General features: G+C 39.5%; 1 long non-coding RNA gene and 1 other non-coding gene across 3 annotated transcripts in view; both read right to left on the bottom strand.

Annotated features, from left to right (window-relative positions):
* The window catches only part of LOC142456433 (uncharacterized), a 57,268-nt gene that overhangs the window by 20,679 nt on the left and 19,278 nt on the right, over positions 1 to 17,311 (bottom strand). The gene's annotated exons all lie outside the window — the stretch shown is intronic.
* Positions 13,561 to 13,696, bottom strand: LOC142457583 (small nucleolar RNA SNORA15). Its single transcript, XR_012786290.1, has one exon. It is a non-coding gene; the product is annotated as a small nucleolar RNA SNORA15 (small nucleolar RNA).

Raw genomic sequence — 17,311 nt, 5'->3', positions numbered from 1 at the left:
TCAGTAATCATTACATGTAGGTATCGATGATGGCCTAAAGCTTATGGGCTCAGATTCCAAGACCTGGCACACCCACTCTCCTCCTTAATGCTAGATTTTGGCAATGAATTTTTCACCACATATAAACAATTGTGAACTCTGGCTAGAACAGGAAGCTTCCATGGTGTTTTTTTTGTTTTTGTTTTTTTTGGTAAAGTCTCAGACTATAAATATGTTGGGCTTTGTAGGCTATACAATCTCTGTTGCCTCTGTTATAGTTCAACGTTGTAGCATAAAAATAGCTGTATACAGCATGCATGGGGGTGGCTATATGCCAAGAAAAAGTACTTATGGACCAATATTTGAGGATGGGGTCAATTTTACATGTCATGAAGTAGCATTTTTTTAAATAGCCATTTATCATTGTAAAGCATATTCTTCCCTCCCAAACTGTGCACAAACAGGAAGTGGGATGGATTTCTGCCCACAAGCTTTTGTAGAATACTGACCCCCACACTAGAACATTATTCTTTGCTACTTTATTAAGCACTCCAAATTTGGAATTTAGCAATTCTGCTCATTTATTTAGTAATTTTGGTGGTTGAGAATTTGGTATGGCTGGGTGGTCCTTTACTAGATTCATTCACACATCAGCTTGGTTCCGTTTCTGGGAACTGACTGGCTATTGAGTGGGGCACAGAGGTGACTGAGTCACGTGTCTCTCATCATCCAGCAGACTAGCCTATGCTTTCTCACATGCTGGTGGTGACAGGAGTTTTAAAAGCAACCAGTAAAGGCAAGCCCTAGAATGTGAACACCTTTCAAGGTACCATTAAGATCAGTTTGCTATGTTTCCTTGGCTTTTAGCAAGTCAAATGGCCAAGGCCAGTGTGCGAGGGAAGACTTACACAGGGAATAGATACCGACATTTGTGAACAATTAGTTTCTCTTACTTCCATACGCTACTGAAGGTCCTTGGCTCTTATGATTCATATTCCTCCCACCTATATACTTTATTTCCTTCCAAGAGCCTGTAATCCCCATCCAATCACAACATGAGGTGGGAAGTTCAGAAATACTTGTTCTTGAATTATAATTATGTCTGGAAGCAACTTTGGGTGTAACTCCTCTTGATCCAAATGCACAAAAAAGACATGTTATATGATCAAGTGATGAGAGACAGACATAACTATAACGGACACTTCCATTTTCAAAGGACAAGCATGGGAGTCCTATAGCAGTCCCCACCCACAGAAATCTTGAAGTCCAACCAGATCTAAGTTTCCAGAATCCTTGAATAGGTTGAAATTCTGCTCAATGGGCATCTCTCCAATCTAGTTTTCTACTGCTCTCTGGGCGTGGTTCCCTAATCCATTTTTCTTCATGGTACTAGGCTCTGCCCATTGAGAAGTCATCTCCTTTTTATTAGAAATGGCTGTGTGTGTTGTCTGACCACAAGGTGCAGAAGGGACCAGTTATCAGACATGAAAGAACTAAAAATCATATCAATGGGTGCCCACCTCCCTGATACGATCAATGAAGACAAACGTGTGCATAAGCAAATGTGGTGAAGAAAGCTGGTGGTGCCCAGCTATCAAAAGATATAGCATCTGGGATCTTAAAGGCTCGAAGATAAATAAGTGGCCATCTAGTTCAGAAGCAACAAAGCCCACATGGAAAAAACACACCAGCCTGTGTGATCACGAGCTGTCGAAGGGATCGGGTATCAAGCATCAAGGAACAAAAAAATCATATCATTGAAAATGTGGGTGAGTGCAGAGTGGAGACTCAAAGCCCATTGGTAGCCAACTGGACACCTCTTACTGAAGGGTTATGGGGAGGAGATGAACCAGTCCGTATGCAGGGTAGCAACGATGTAACATATAACTTTCCTCTAGTTTTTAAATGCTTCCTGCCTGCCCCTCCACACTATCATGATCCCAATTCTACCTTACAAATCTGGCTAGAGCAGAGGCTGTACATAGGTACAGATAGCAATTGGAAACACAGGGAATCCAGGACAGATGGCTCCTCCAGGACCAGTGGTGAGAGTGGCGATGCCTGGAGGGTGGAGAGAATGTGGGGTAGAAAGGGGGAACTGATTACAAGAATCTACATATAGCCCCCTCCCTGGGGGAGGGACAGCAGAGAAGAGGGCGGGGGAAGATATTGGACAAAAGAATAAGTTATGAATGAAGAAGGGTTCATGAGGAAGGGGGAAGTGGGGACAGAGGGGGAAAATGAGCAGCAGATATTAAGGGCTCAAGTAGAAGGCAAATGTTTTGAGAATGATGACGGCAACATATGTTCTTGACACAATGGATATATGTATGGTTTGTGATAAGAATTGTATGAACCCCCAATAAAATGATATTAAAAAAAAAGAAATGGCTTGTGTGTGAAGCTGAATCTCTTCATCACCGTTCCTGGCAGTGCTGAAGGTTAAACATTGGGGTAATCACCACAAAGTTGTTGGTTCAAACTAAGCAGCCACTCCTTGCAAGAAAGATGAGGCTTTCAGCTCTCTTAAAGGGCTAGTCTGCCCTAATGAGCAGTTCTCCTCTGTTCTATAAGGGTTTAAAAGTTGTATAGGCCAGAGTAGTCCTGTAGGGTCACTGTTAGTCAGAACTGGCACCATGGAAGTGAACTGTGAGTTTTTTTGGGTTTTTTTATAGGTTCCTTCTTATACAAGGTTAAGGAGGCAATGAGCTCTTTTATTTTGAATTTACTAGGTTTTGTTTATCCCAAGATTATGGTGCTTTTGTTAAGATAATTGACTTACACATTTTGAAAGCTTCCTATGGGTTGAGGTTCACTTTAGCAGCCACAATCTTTTTTGAGATAAATTTCTTTTTATTTGGAGTATATCTGGCTTCTGGAGAAAATTTCTTTAAGGTGTTTACTACAAGCTGTTTTTGTCAAACTGAAAAGATCTATACCATCAAAATCTTAAAGCAATCAGAGTTTTTAACCAAGAGACTTAATAGCCACACTTGGTTTGACCTTTACTCTGAGGTCATTTCTTACATCAAGAATTTTTCCTGCCTTCGAATTGAAGATCAGAGACCACACGCAGAATATTTCCTATCCAGCATGTACTGGATCCTGTATGATCCCTCAAAGTTCTACTTCCAAACAGAATTTTCGTTAGTTTATCTTTCTTTTCCAGTACCTTGTCATAGGCAAAATGACAGAGATAACTTTCTGCGAACGTTCTTTTTAGTCAAACCTTTTCCAGTTGCTCCATGACTAACTATCTAACCCCAGTCACTATTTTTCTAATGTGCGATAGGAGTTTTCTGACCACTTTTGCAGCCTCTGCTAACAGCATGTTCCCAATTTTCCCATAGTCTCCGTGCAGCTTTTCCAGCCTCCACATGCCATCCTGTGCCAAAGCCAATACCACATATTTTCAGATTTTATTATGGCACCACCCACTTTTAGCTGCCAGTTTCCTGATCAGCTCTCTACTGCCAAAGCGAAGCACCTGCAAACCTAGTGGCTTAAGGCAATCACTTGTGCAGGTCCCGATTCTATGGGTTGGAGTATTTGCACTGGGTTCGTCAGGGTGGGAGTTGAGACTGCTCTTGGCTAGTCTCTCTATCTGCAGCCATTCTAAGAGGCTGAGCGTCACACGGTATCTGACTGCTGAGAGGGGCAGCAGAGAGACATGCCGCTCATCATCCAGCTGGCTAGCCTGGGCTGCGCACATATAGACTCTAAGGGGAGCTAGAGAGGGCAAGCCCCAATGAGCATATACTTCTTCCTCGGTTTCCATTTACTATGGTCTCATTGGTTGAGACAAGTCACATGTCCAGATCAAGACATGAGGGAGTATGGGACAGATTCTCTGAGGGTTTGCATTGAGGGTGAAGATAGCTTCAGAGAGGTGTGAACAAATTTGGGGTCATTTCTGCACAAATTTTCTGTTCTTGTGTCAAAAAGAGTAGACTATAATCTGACACATTGAAAACCTGCCGATTTCTAGAGAGTTATACCAGCAAAAAGACGGCCAACTTGCTATGAAAGGCCCAAAGTTTGCTGAAATTGCAAGTTCTGGAGTGACTGGTTATTCAGCTAGCTGATACAAACACTAATAATCCAAGCTGTGGCTCTAAATTTGGAGCTCGCTGAATATCACAACTACTTGGATCTCTGCACTGTACTTTTGGAAACAGAAATATCAGCAATGCAAGGGAATGGGGAAAAAGCCATGAATATTGGCAAAGTGAAACAAAGTTAACATTTACAAAATATTTATTATGTGCCAGACATTATGCTATTCGCTTTTCGTGGATTACACCATGATCTCTTTCTTAAAGCTGAAAAATAAGCATTAATTTGTATAATTAAAGAAAAAATGTACATAGTAAACACTAATGTCCAAAGACCAGGCATGTTGTGGGAAGACATTAAGGCATCATCAATGAAGAAAGAAAAAGGCCATTAAAAAGAAATTTTTAAAAAAGGAAGGAAACAGAGAGAAGGCCAGCATGAAGGTTAGAAGAGCCTCTGAGACCTGCTCTTCTCTGTGGACAGCAAAGGGAAGGAATGATGAAGCAAATGAGCAGGACTAAAGTCGTTAGTCCCCTGTGCCAAGACCTAAAGTTTTAAGAATCAGAAAACCAAAAGACTAACAACAAGATGGAAACATGGAGGAAAAAAATTCAAGGCTTGAGTTGTAATATTGAAGTGTACTATGGTGGGCAAAATGCTGAGTGATACAGGAAGCAGAAAGCAATAAATAGTCATTGTACTAAAAATAATTGGTTGGTATTCAATCATTTCAGGAGGTAGCAGTTAATCATAAACTGACAATATTACAAGAAGTCTAATCTTCACTGAAGGAATTGAGAAAAACATAGCTCTAGAAATTCACAGAATACAATTTGAGATGTTTCAACAAACAGCGCAACACTGAGAGTACTCATTCATTATGCAAGAACTATGGTTATGAGAGATATATACATGTACTCATTTCAAAGAAAGATTATCTAACAGAATGCAGACTATTGAATAATATCATTAATATCACACATAAGTAAGATTTTGCTGAAGATAATTACAATATGAGTACCAGAGTACATCAACAGGGAACTGCCAAAAATTCAAGCAGGATTCAAAGAGAATGTAGGAGGAAGGATGACCTCAACTGTGGATCACAGAAAATGTATGGAGACCATCACGAAGATGAGAAATGTCAGAGCACTTAATGTGCTCATGCAGAACCTGTACATAGAGCAACATTCAAGTAGAACCAGGAGTACAGCATTGTTAGGATTAGCAAAAGGTATGTATCAGGGTTGTCTCCTTTGATCACACTTCAATTTAATCAGGATGCTGAGCAAATATTCTGAGGGGGTGTGGCAGTTAAATAATCTGTAAATTTGAGCAAATGGGTAGAGTCTAGCCTGTCAATCAGGTCACAACCAAAGATATCTCTGTGTGGGCATAGCCTTCTCCTGAGGATTCTGGGAACCCCTGTCTTCCACCCTGGAGCCGGGGACACACACACTCTCTGCTTCACCCTCCTGCTGAAAAGCCACATGGAACCACCCTGATGGCAGTCAGAGCCCTGGAGATACTTCAACCCCCACTGGGATCCACAAGACTTTCCAGCCACAGGCCTGTGATCTTCCTGTATTCAGCCTTATTGCATGTGTTGCGTGAGTCTGAAGAGGAATTTATATACTGGTATTGGATATATGACTAATATCGGACTTATGGACTTGATCTGGACTGGGCTGGGATGTTCTCTCAACATGCAATTGCTCATGGATATAAAGCTCTCTCTCATACACACGAGTGTCCCTGGGTCCGTTTCTCTAGTCAACCTGGACTAACACAGGGTAAACAATGAATAAGGAAAAGTAGAGAAGAACTGATGCATTTAAATTATGATGTTGGTGGATATTGAAAGTGCCAAGGAATGCCAGAAGAGGAAACACATCTCTCGTGGATCAAGAATAGCCAGAATACTGCTTAGAAGTGAGGATGGGGCATGTTACCAGAAAAGGACAGTCCCTGGAACAGGGCATAGTTGGTAAAGTCGGGAGTCAGAGAAAGAGAGGAAACCCCCGATGAGATGTATGGTGGTCACGGCAACCATCGGCTCAAACATCGTAAGGATTGTGAGGATGGCACCTAACAACATGTACGCACGCATTATGAAAGAAATGACCAAATTGGGTGTCCGAAACAAATGCGAATCTTACCCTTGAAGGTAGATTAGCTAAAGCAACTAGAAGAAATGATGAAGCCAAGGGCTGGACAGAAGATTTCAAAAGGTCTGCTTCATGTAAATCGGTAGTAAACCTTTTCACATTGCTCTGGTTCTGAGCATTGGGAGCTCTTTCATCACGGTTGGATCCTGAAGTTCAGGAAAGAGTGCTGGCTACTTCGAGACAGCCTGGTTATTTGCCAGGACCCCCAAATGAGTGAACAGTATGTAAGACGGCTTCCCACATCTGTAAAGAAACCAACTCACACAGAAGCCCTTTTCCCCTTGTCTTTACTAATCATTCCTCAATAATCATTGGCTCTCATTAAAAAAAAATTATGTATTGTGACTCCCTGAACACATTTCTCACCTTTTTTTTAGACACCCAAATCCAAAATAAGAAGAAAAAAATGCCTGAGGTTTTCATAGTATAACAATTTGCTTTTCATAATTAAACTAACGTATAGAGGTTTCTAGGAAAGTTAATAAGGAAATGGCTGTAAGTAGACTTAGGGAGAAGACTGAAGAATGGAATTTACTGAAGGTGTTTTTCTTTGGAACCTGAGATCAAAGCAAAGATAAAGGAGGAAGGAAGCCAAACAGGGATTTGTCAATGGTGTCGCTCTGACCGCATGCAAGATCAGTGTCACACCCTTGCAATGTGCAATCACACAAACATGCAGAATTGAGAGCGTGAAAGAAGATTCTCTAAAGATATAAAGAACTATTTTTATATTGAAATTATTTTGGAACAGGTAAAAGACGATTTTTGTTTTGTTTTAAGCTTAGATTGATGTAGAAGTGAGCACAGCATATTTGAATACATCTCAGATTGTTTTCTCTCCCTCCAAAACATACTTTACATCCATCTATTTCTTTGCATTTGCATACTTCATTTATCCTTGTTGGTCACCCCTACCTCCCACTTAGACTATTGATTGTTTCTAAACTAAGCATCTCAACCGTTCTTTTAATGTCTACTCGTGCAGTCTTCCCTCCCAACACACATACATACACCCACACACACATCCTTTTGATTATTCTAACATTTCTATATGAGTTATCTACCTAGGAGCATCCCAAGAGATCTCTTCTTAATGTACATGTAATAATTTTCCTGCTGTACTTAAAACACACCAAGGTGACTACTTTCCTTGTAATAAAATCCGAATCCCTTTTTATGGGCTTTTCCTATTGCTTATACATCACTCTTATCCTCTCTTCTTTGCTCACCTTGTTTCAAACACTTTCTTTGAGTTCTTCAATGCCGAGTGCTCTTCAGTCTCGGTACCTTTGCACGTGATTTTCTCTTGCCTTTACTGGTGTTCCACAATCTTTGCCTAGTTAACTCTGACTCTTTTATTTTGAATGTCATCTGATTTTGAATGTCCCACTATTCTCTCAGAGCACCTAGATCATTTCCTTTTTTCATTCAGAACAGAATTTTTTAAATAATGTGAATTGGGTGAAGGTTTACTAAGCAAGCCAGTTTTCCATTCAGCAATTTCTGTACATTTTGCTTCATCTCGCTTATTGAAGCTCCCACTGCCAGCATCACTTTTACCACGTCCCCGTATTTCTAGTTTCTATTCTTCTTTCTTTCCGAATCCCTTTAAACTTTTCCCTTTGGAAAATGCTGTTCTTTTCATCTCAGATGGCTGATGATTCCAATGTGTGCACATCTCCCTAGTGGGACTACTCCCCTTAGAGACCTATGTTGTCTTTGGCTGAAAATTGAGTGACGTGGATGAGTTCAGTTCTAGGTCTGAAGATTGACCACTAAGGTAGGTTCCATCAATATCTGACCAGCAAGTCTGGTATTTTTTTTGTGATTCTGAGTTTTGTTCCATATTTCTGTGCTGCCCCCCTCACTCTCACCCCCGCCCCTATTCTCCAGTCTATCCAACACCTTCTATTGTGATCCTTTTCAGAGCATTTGGTAGCAAGGCACCATTGAATTCTTCCCAATTTTCTTTGCTTTTCTGAACTCTGGATGGGGAGGGACCAATAGTTACACCTTATATGGAGAGTCATGAACTTTATGACCCCAGACACTACTCACCAAATAGGATGTAGAACATTGTCTTTATGATCTATGTTGTGCCAGTGGTGTCTCATGAGACCATGGTCCTGAGCTCCTAGACGCTGGCACATTTCTGAAAGATGTGACATATTCTCTTCTTATGTCTGAGAAGTCGTTTTTGTTTTTGTTTTAAACTTTGCCACTCTATATGCGCCATCACATTCATGGGTACATTTGTAGTATAAGTAAATACCCATACAGAGATATTCTCTGTTGAACTCCACAGACCATGAACATAGAGCCACTTTCCATCTACCTTGTTTTTCCTATATGGCTAAGTGGCTATCTATGGATAACTTGGAGATCACATTATTGCAGGATTGGCTACATAGACAGTATTGGCCTCTGTTGCCTTCAACTCTACTCCTTCTAGTGCCTTTCCCTGCCTCACCCTTGTGACTCCATAACTGAGTTTACAATGACAAACTATAATTGGCTAACTGTATTAGACTGGGTAGTCTAGAGAAACAAAATCAGTGGCACTTATCTATATACAAGAACTTTATATCAAGAAGTAAACTTATAACAAGAAGGCATATGCGAGCCAAGGCCTTCTTTAGACTCATACAGCTGCAGGTCGATGATGCAGAAAAGGTGAAGTGCAAGGCAGGGAGATCTCAGGCCAGTGAGTATACAGTCATTTGGATCCACGGTTGGGAGAAGCATCTGGGCAAGATGCCACCAGTTGTCAGGGCCAGGTGCCCCACATGGGGCCACTCCTGGCAGCAGGCACCCAGAGTCCCAGTGAAGGTGCTGTGAAGAGGAAAGCAAAGTGACAGGGAAAGGGAGGTTCCTAGTTTCTTCACACTCCCAAGAAGGTACCATCAAGCTGTGGCCTGATTGACAGGTTAGATACTACCCCTATACTTTCATGCATAGTCAAGTTGACATAAAATTATACAACTACCACAGTCACACTAAGAGTAAATATAAAGGGCCCTTAGTAGCATAATGGGTAAGTACTTGGCTGCAGTCGGAAAAGTAGGTGGTTCAAACTCGCCAGCAACACTGCAGGCCATAAAGATTTATAGCGTGGAAACCCTGTGGCGCAGTTCCACTCTGTTCTGCTGCAGAGAGACCGGGAGTCCTCAGTAGCAATGTCGGTGTGTTTGTCCCAGTGGGCAAACACAAATGAAGAAGTTGGCAGTTAAAAACATAACTTGATTATACAGTTAAGAATTGAGGCATACAAACTAATATGAAGTTAACAAATCTTTACAGAAAAGCAAGGCCATTTAAAAATATTTAGATTTGAAAATGTAGTTCGAGGCTTAAGGAAAGCTAGTGAAACCACTAAGTTATGGAATGCTAACTTTTTCTAACCTTGATTTCTTTTCCCCTTCCTTAATTACGGATACATTTATTTACCTCTGAGCCATGATTTTTGCAGAAATTCTTTTTATTTTGAAAAGTTTCACACGTGGAGAACACCTGGAGAACATTTCACAGGCTAGCACAATGGACACGCATATTCCCTTTACTTTGGTTCCCAATCATGTATTATTTACTGACATTTGCTTTATCTCTTCCTAAATATCTATCTCTCCATCTCACTAAGCTCCAGCTATCTATCAGTTATGCTGAATCATTTGAGAATAACTTGCAAACATCATTTTCTTTACCACAAAATATTTATAACATTTACATCTTTATGGTCTCATGTATAAGAGTTTGATTACCAAATATGGCACACATTAAAATTAATACAAAATTACACGGAAGCAGCACACCAACATAGGTGATCGTGAAAGGCAGAGGAGACCAGGTCTCCAACAACAAAGGCGGGGTGGTGGTGAGAATCACATCACCGTGAAAGAGGGGGAGTGCATGATGGGGACCCAATGCCCATCTGTAGACAGCTGGACATCCCTTCCAGAAGGGTAGTGGGGAGGAGATGAGTCACTCAGGGTTCAGTGTAGCAACAATGAAACTAAAAACCTGCCTCTAGTTCCTGAATGCTTCCTCCCCTCTCAATTATCATGACCCCAATTCTACCTTGTGGACCTGGTTAGACCAGAGGATGTACAGCGGTGCAGTAGGGATCTGGAAACACAGGGAATCTAGGACGGACGAACCCCTCAGGACCAGCGGTGGGAGTGGCGACACTGAGAGGGAAGGGGGTGTAGAAAGGGAGAACCGATCTCGGAGATCTATGTGTAACCTCCTCTCTGGGAGATGGGCAATGGGAAGGTGGGTGAGGGGATACGCCGGGGAGGGTAAGATAAGATATAATTATTTATAAACTATCAAGGGACCAGGGGTGGGATTGGGGAGGGAGGGGGACGGGGGAAAAAAGGGAAACTGAGCTGATTCCAGGAACCCAAGTGGAAGGTGAATTATGAGAATGACAAGTGCAACGAATGTATAAGGGTGCTTTGCTCAATTGATGTATGTACAGACTGTGATAAGAGCCTTATGAGCCCCAATAAAAAGATTTAAAAAATTAATACAAAATTATTATCAAAATAGAGTCTGTATTCAATTTTTTTCAGCCCTCGCAGTCATGTCCTTTTGAGAAATACAAACAAGTAACTGACTCTCCCCCATTCAGGCATCTATTCTATTTTGTGCCTGGATAGTGTCTCTCTCTGCTGCTGCTCTGGCTCACAGACTCGGTACAACAGAACGGAGCACTGTCCCCCACCCCCAAATGCCGCGATGTGTAAGTCCATTGTTGCAGACACCATGTCAGTCCGTCTTCTGGATGCTCTTTCTCTCTGTCACTCCCCTTTCACTTTCCCAAGTATGACGCCCTTTTCCGAACTGGTCTCTTTTGATAACAAGTCCAAAGTACATGAGATGACATCTCACCATCCTTGCATTTAAGGAGCAATATTAGCTGGATTTCTTCCAAGACAGATTTGTTTGTATTTCTAGCAATCTACGGAACTTTCAATATTCTTCACCAACACTGTAACTCAAATGCAGAAATTCTTCTTGGATCTTCCCTATTCATCTCTTCAGCCTGCTATCTCTATGGTTACCTTTAATGTGAACTAGTCCATCAATTATTTTCCCTTTTAAAAATATTTTACTTTATTTGTTGTTCAGAATATACCCAACAGACCAATTTAAAATCTGTAAACCGCTTTCTGACGTTAACAATGTTCTCCAGGGATTACAATCATTTCACCCTCATTTTTGGAATTATTCAAAAAATTAATACAAACTTACTGTCTCTTAAATTCCCTAATGTTTCCAGAGGTGTTGTCATTAAATCTCATATGGTGTTAATGGTAGCGCTGTGCTCAGGGTTAGTCTTTATGTTTTTGGTGATATTTTAAAAAAGAACAGACCAGTTGCTTTGTACAATATCCCATAATTTCTGTGTGTCTGATTTTTTCCCTCATAGTTAGATATAGGTGGGGCATTTCGGTCAGGAATACTGTTAATGTGGTGCTGCGTGTTGCATTAAGAATCATGTGGCCTCCATTTGTCCTATTCTTGCTGCGCCAAGTATTACCACCTTTTTAGGAGGTGTCTGCTAGATTTCTCTACTTGAAAGAAAAAAATTATCCTTGTGACTGACATGAAAAATTGAAAGAAAAAAAAAAGGATACTTTGGCTCGTTCCTCACCTAACTTTGGCCCAGTTTAGGATTTCTTCATGATTTTTGCCTGAATCAATTATTACTATGGTAGCTGCCAAATACTGGTTTAGAAAAAATGTTTTTTAAATCAAGTAGAATTCTTATTAGTGTTTTTTTAAAGTGTAAAAATCATAGATTAATAAATCTGTAGATAACCAGAAAGGCAAAATTATTATTCTAAGTAACTAATGAGGAAAAGCAAAAAAAAAAATGACTTCATTGAAGAACAAAGCTATTGCAACAAATATAATATTCTGATTTTCCATCAAGCAGTAGGACTATAATAAGTTAGGCTTATGAAATGAAAGGTGTGCATCAGCCACTCTCCCCTGCATAATCTAAAACTACTTTGCATTTATATACAATCATGAACTGCAGTAATCAGGAAAATGCTTGGACTGTACAAAAAAAAAGACTTGTCCCTAAGTATAATAGAAGAGAAATGGGAAAACAAGGAAACCAGGTAAAGCATTTAAGAACAGAAAGTGCTAAAGTAAAATGTCTAATACACTTGATAAATTATACTACTTCTATTACTAGGTTTTCTTTCTCCATTCCTGGCTAATTTTATTAATTTACTACAGCTTCAGACTATGTTTTGTTGCATCTATTGATTTTTAAAAAAGAACAGCCCTGTAATAAAAATCTCTATCATGTTTTGCTGAATAAAATGTGTATTTTGTGCAACTTGAGATTGAAGGCTTTCTAAACAGCTCAGAGTTTTAAATCAGGCAACTCCCCCACCCCCAGCCCCGACTTTCTTGGGAAACACACTTGCTTATTTGTCAGTTTGAGTCTGATTTATCTCAGGCAGGAGCTAAACTGTATTGAAATCTTCTGTTAAGCATGTGAAACTCCACCTACACAGAACCAGCGAGTTAAGCATCTCTCATGAAAGACAGCTGCGTTCTCATTGGAAGCATAAATGGGGTAGAAAGATATTTGTTTCTTTGAAGGATGTTGGAAACAGTATGAGAAGCGAGGCTTCTCTTTCCTCCACAAAATGGTGTTGATATAGACAGCAAATGGTGTTGATATAGATATTTTTAATGAGATTTATTAAGAGTACATAAAATAACCAGTGAAGCTGCATATCCAGCTATCGATCAGTTTCAGGATGGTGGTAAAAAATCAGTGAATTAGTGTCTCCCACTTCGTTCATTATTTTACTATAATATTTATATTTCCTTTTTGTTTGTATCTGAGAATATAATGTTATTTATTTGACGCCTAGGGTTCCATCATAATTGTTCTTATATATTTTTCAGAGTATCCTGGATTTTTGTTTTATTTATGAGTATATCTCTACTTCAGAACTTTTATTAGGGAATTTTAAAAATATTACAAATTTTTTTTTGAAATATACCCCCCAAAATGTCCACACAACGTAGGGTCGATATAAGATTAATTTAGCTATCTTGCAATTTTAAATTTATATTTATATCATAGTGTAAATGTAAGAAAACAAAAGTGATGAGGAAACCTCAAATTAAGAAATTTAAGTCTACATTCCAAGCCCAGACCTCAACCTTGTGCTGTTAAGTCTATTCCCATTTCTAGTGACCGTATACTTCGGCGTAGAACGTACTCAATAGGATTTCCAGTGGCTATAATCTTAGAGAAGTAGATCCCAACCCTTTCTTCCATGTTGCCACAGATTGGATTTGAACCACCAATCTTGTTTTTTTTCTTTGTGTTCACCTTTACAGATGATATGCCATGAAGAAGACACAGCACACTGGAAGTACGTTAAAGGGAAACAATACTGTGGCATGGTGTCTGGCTGTGTAGATTACGGATAAAAAAAAAAAGTATTCAGCCACGTGTTGAACCACCAATCTAGATTAACATCAAGTGCACAAAGTTTGTGCTTAAACCTACATTGTCATTATTTTTTTATTTCAGTTTAGTGTTCAGAATTTTGTTTGGGTTCATCAAATTATGATGATGTACCCAAATCCTATGATATATGCATTTATTCATCCAGAATGGTGATTTAGTATCTGGTACATAGAAGGTGTTCAACAAAGTACATTTTACACCTCCCACCACACAGAAAGAAGAGGAGCACTGGCAGCCTCGTGGGTTATGTGTTGGTCTGTGACCCACAGGCCAGCAGTTCAAAACCACCAGCTTTTTTGCAGGAGAAATATGAGGCTTTCTACGCCTGTAAAGAGTTACAGTCTTGGAAATCCACAAGCAGTTCTACTGTGTCCTGTAGGGTTGCTCTGAGTCAGAATTGACTCAATGACAGTTTCTCACACAGAGACACATCCATACACATGCCAATGGGAACAATACATCTAAGGATATGGTAGGTGGATTTTCAGTCTTCTGGGTGCTTATTATTATTTTCATATGAAAAACAGAAAATACATAAGCAGTCAAACAAAATGATTAGATATTTTGATGAATGCGATGAAGAAAAACTGCTCAGAGTTATTGGTGTAGTAAAATATGTATATGTGAATGCATTTGTATCTGGCATATATTTTTCAGTATGCACTTCTGAGTCTGTGTGCTTGTAAATATACAGGGTATAAATAGGTATGTGTGTGTGTGTGTGTCTGTGTACGCCCCTGTGTGTTTGTGTATAGTGCACAGTAAAACTGCCCCTCTGCGTTTCTGAGTCCATCAGTCCATGTGTGCATGTGTTTCGTATATAAGGGGTTGGGATTTGTGATACTGTAGACTGCGTGATCACATAAGTCCTCTCTCAGAGATTGTTAATGAACTGAAGAATGAAAAGAAACTAATCATGTAAAAGGACATGGAATGTTCTTGAGCAATCCTCAGTATATATTATGAGCCATGATCATTTTAGATTCAGAAGAAACACAAGTCATTCACCTGAGACTCCAGAGGTTCGAGTTTCTTCCCTAATGTGACACTAGACCAGAACCAAGAGATGGCTGCTACCTCTGAAAGCAGGGTGCATTATGTACATAGAGACATGAAAGCAAAAAATGATCATGCACAGACATTAAGGGAATGGAGTCAAAAGCTCAGGGGAAAATCAAACCACTCTTGCATCTTCACATTTTCCATTTCATCTAACTCAGTGAAGAGGTTAAAATTGAATATAGGTAAGTTGGCTAAAAAACTATAATTCCAAGTCTTCAGCAGCATTTCTGAAAAGAACAACACAACCAAGCCTGGCAGCTCCTAGTTTTCAGATTAGAAATTAACTGCTATGTTGTCAGGATGAAATGGTATGTTTTATTATTGAAAAGGCAGCTAGCCCTATTAGTATTTTTGGCCACAAGGGCCTGTTTCTTTCATGACTTCTTCCAGGACACTAAGTGGATCCCTCTGACCAGGCCAAATTATTACACCTTGAAAGGTGAATGACATATTCTCTTTGATGGATACTAGGCTTTCTTTTCGTCAACTTATTTTGTTACTAAGATATGAATATTTGGGGGAATTCACTTTCTTCTCACCTCTACTGATAATAGAAGGCCACAAGCATTTGAATAACTTTAAAGGAAGTGTCATGAGAGTTACAGAAGTGAAAACACAATAATTCTGCTAAAGAAGGCTCTCAATAGTTATTTTTAATTCCATTTTTTAGAGCTCAAAACTTAATTGGAGCTTTAAATGTGGAGGCTTGAAATCAGAGATGGTTGGAATTATCATTTTAAATTCTTTTAAAAATGAGGTCTAAGAAAAATGGACTCATAATTATGTACTTAACAATGTAAATATCAGTACCAGTTTGTGGAGTTTTAAAAATGGTAACATAAAATCTCAATGGAATCAATAATTAGAAAGGATAAAACAAAAGTTTAGACATTGAATAATATAAGTATGTGTATTAAATATTGGTAAATATACTAGGAAAAATAAATTTGTATCTAAAGATAGTAATTGTTCCAGTAGACAACTTTTCAACTACATTTTCTTTAGTTTCTTTGTGTGTGGTTGATATTTAAGTTTTAACAGCCTGGTACCAAGGAATTTATACCAGTGGGTTATGAATTTCATCTTTTAATTTTCCATTCCTAATTTAGTGTGCTGTAAATCTACTCATAGTGACCCTATAGTGCACAGTAAAACTGCCCCTCTGCGTTTCTGAGTCCATCAGTCTTGACGGCAGTAGAGAGCTCCACCTTTCTCCCATAGAACAGCTGCTGGTTTCAACTGCTGACCATGTAGTTGGTGACCAAATTCATAACCCACCAGAGTTTCTGAGAGTCAGAAGCCAGTGGCTGGGAGTGAGTTTGGGTTTGATATAAACCTGTAAAATGTGCTCTCATTTGTATTCCCATTGTTTGTGATCAAAATAAGTATCTACCGGTGGAATTCTTGAGACCCTTAGTCATCCCTCATGTCTAGAACTGAATTCATTCCCCATCATCTATCTTTTGGACCAAAAAAGACAGATCTGTAAGGCAAACAAGCAATAACAGTAGCAGTGGTCCGCTTCCCACAAAGACAACTTCTTTGGGAACCCTCTGTCGACTCGATGGCACCTAACAACAACCAGAATTGGCAATAGGTTTGGTTGTGTTTCATTCTGAGAACTTTCCTGTGATGAAATTTGTATCAGCTTCCCTTTGATGTATGGAAAAAATACACACATGAAATAAGACTCAAGCCCTTGGAGGTTAATTTATAAATCAGTTAAGGGTCAGTGAGAATAAAAACTTAATCATTTGATTCTGGAGTCTGGACTTCTGCCTTCGAGACTTTGCCAAGCTGATTTTAATTACCAGGCAAACTGCAAGGTCTCCATTTCATTAAGTCATAACGGATGACCACTTAAGGTGGCTGTCTCAACGCCAGTTGATTCTTTTCTGTTACTCCTGTATCCTCAAGGTGCCCTGGCGGTGGGGTGGAACAAGTGCTCCACTGCTACCTTACACATTTACACTGTCTACTTTGGGGTCGTAGGACTCAAAATCTACTCTACTGCAGGGGACTTGTTTGGTTTTTTTGTTTTGGATTGGGCAATCTTCTTACCCAATGAAAGAGGTAATAGGTAATAACTATTTTTGATTGAGACCACTGATGTTGAAGGCATAGACTCAGGTTGAAATTCTGGGAATGATACTTATTAAGAGTATGATCTTGTGAACGTTATTTAATATACCTAAATCTGTAAAAGAAAGATATATTCTACATCTTATTATCACAGTGTCAAAGTTTTTATGAAGAAAAAATCAAATATTGACCATAAAGCACCTGCAGCACAATGTCCAACACACTAAAAACGTCTAATGAAGATGAATTCTGACTCTGAATAGAAGGTTTGCGTTTGTTGCTTTATGGATCACAGGTTCCTCAGGCAAAAAAGGGAATTTAAACTGGAGTTTACATTATGAGAATATGTGTGATGTTGCTGTTCCTGCACTTAACTAACGAATACTTTCTCTATCTCTTTTCCACAATTGGTGCAGACCCATGAGCTTTCATTTTTGTGGGGGGGGGGGGAAGT

Source organism: Tenrec ecaudatus, chromosome 9 (genome assembly GCF_050624435.1).
Source record: "Tenrec ecaudatus isolate mTenEca1 chromosome 9, mTenEca1.hap1, whole genome shotgun sequence".
NCBI lineage: Eukaryota > Metazoa > Chordata > Mammalia > Afrosoricida > Tenrecidae > Tenrec > Tenrec ecaudatus.
This window is presented reverse-complemented; position numbering and strand designations above follow the sequence as displayed.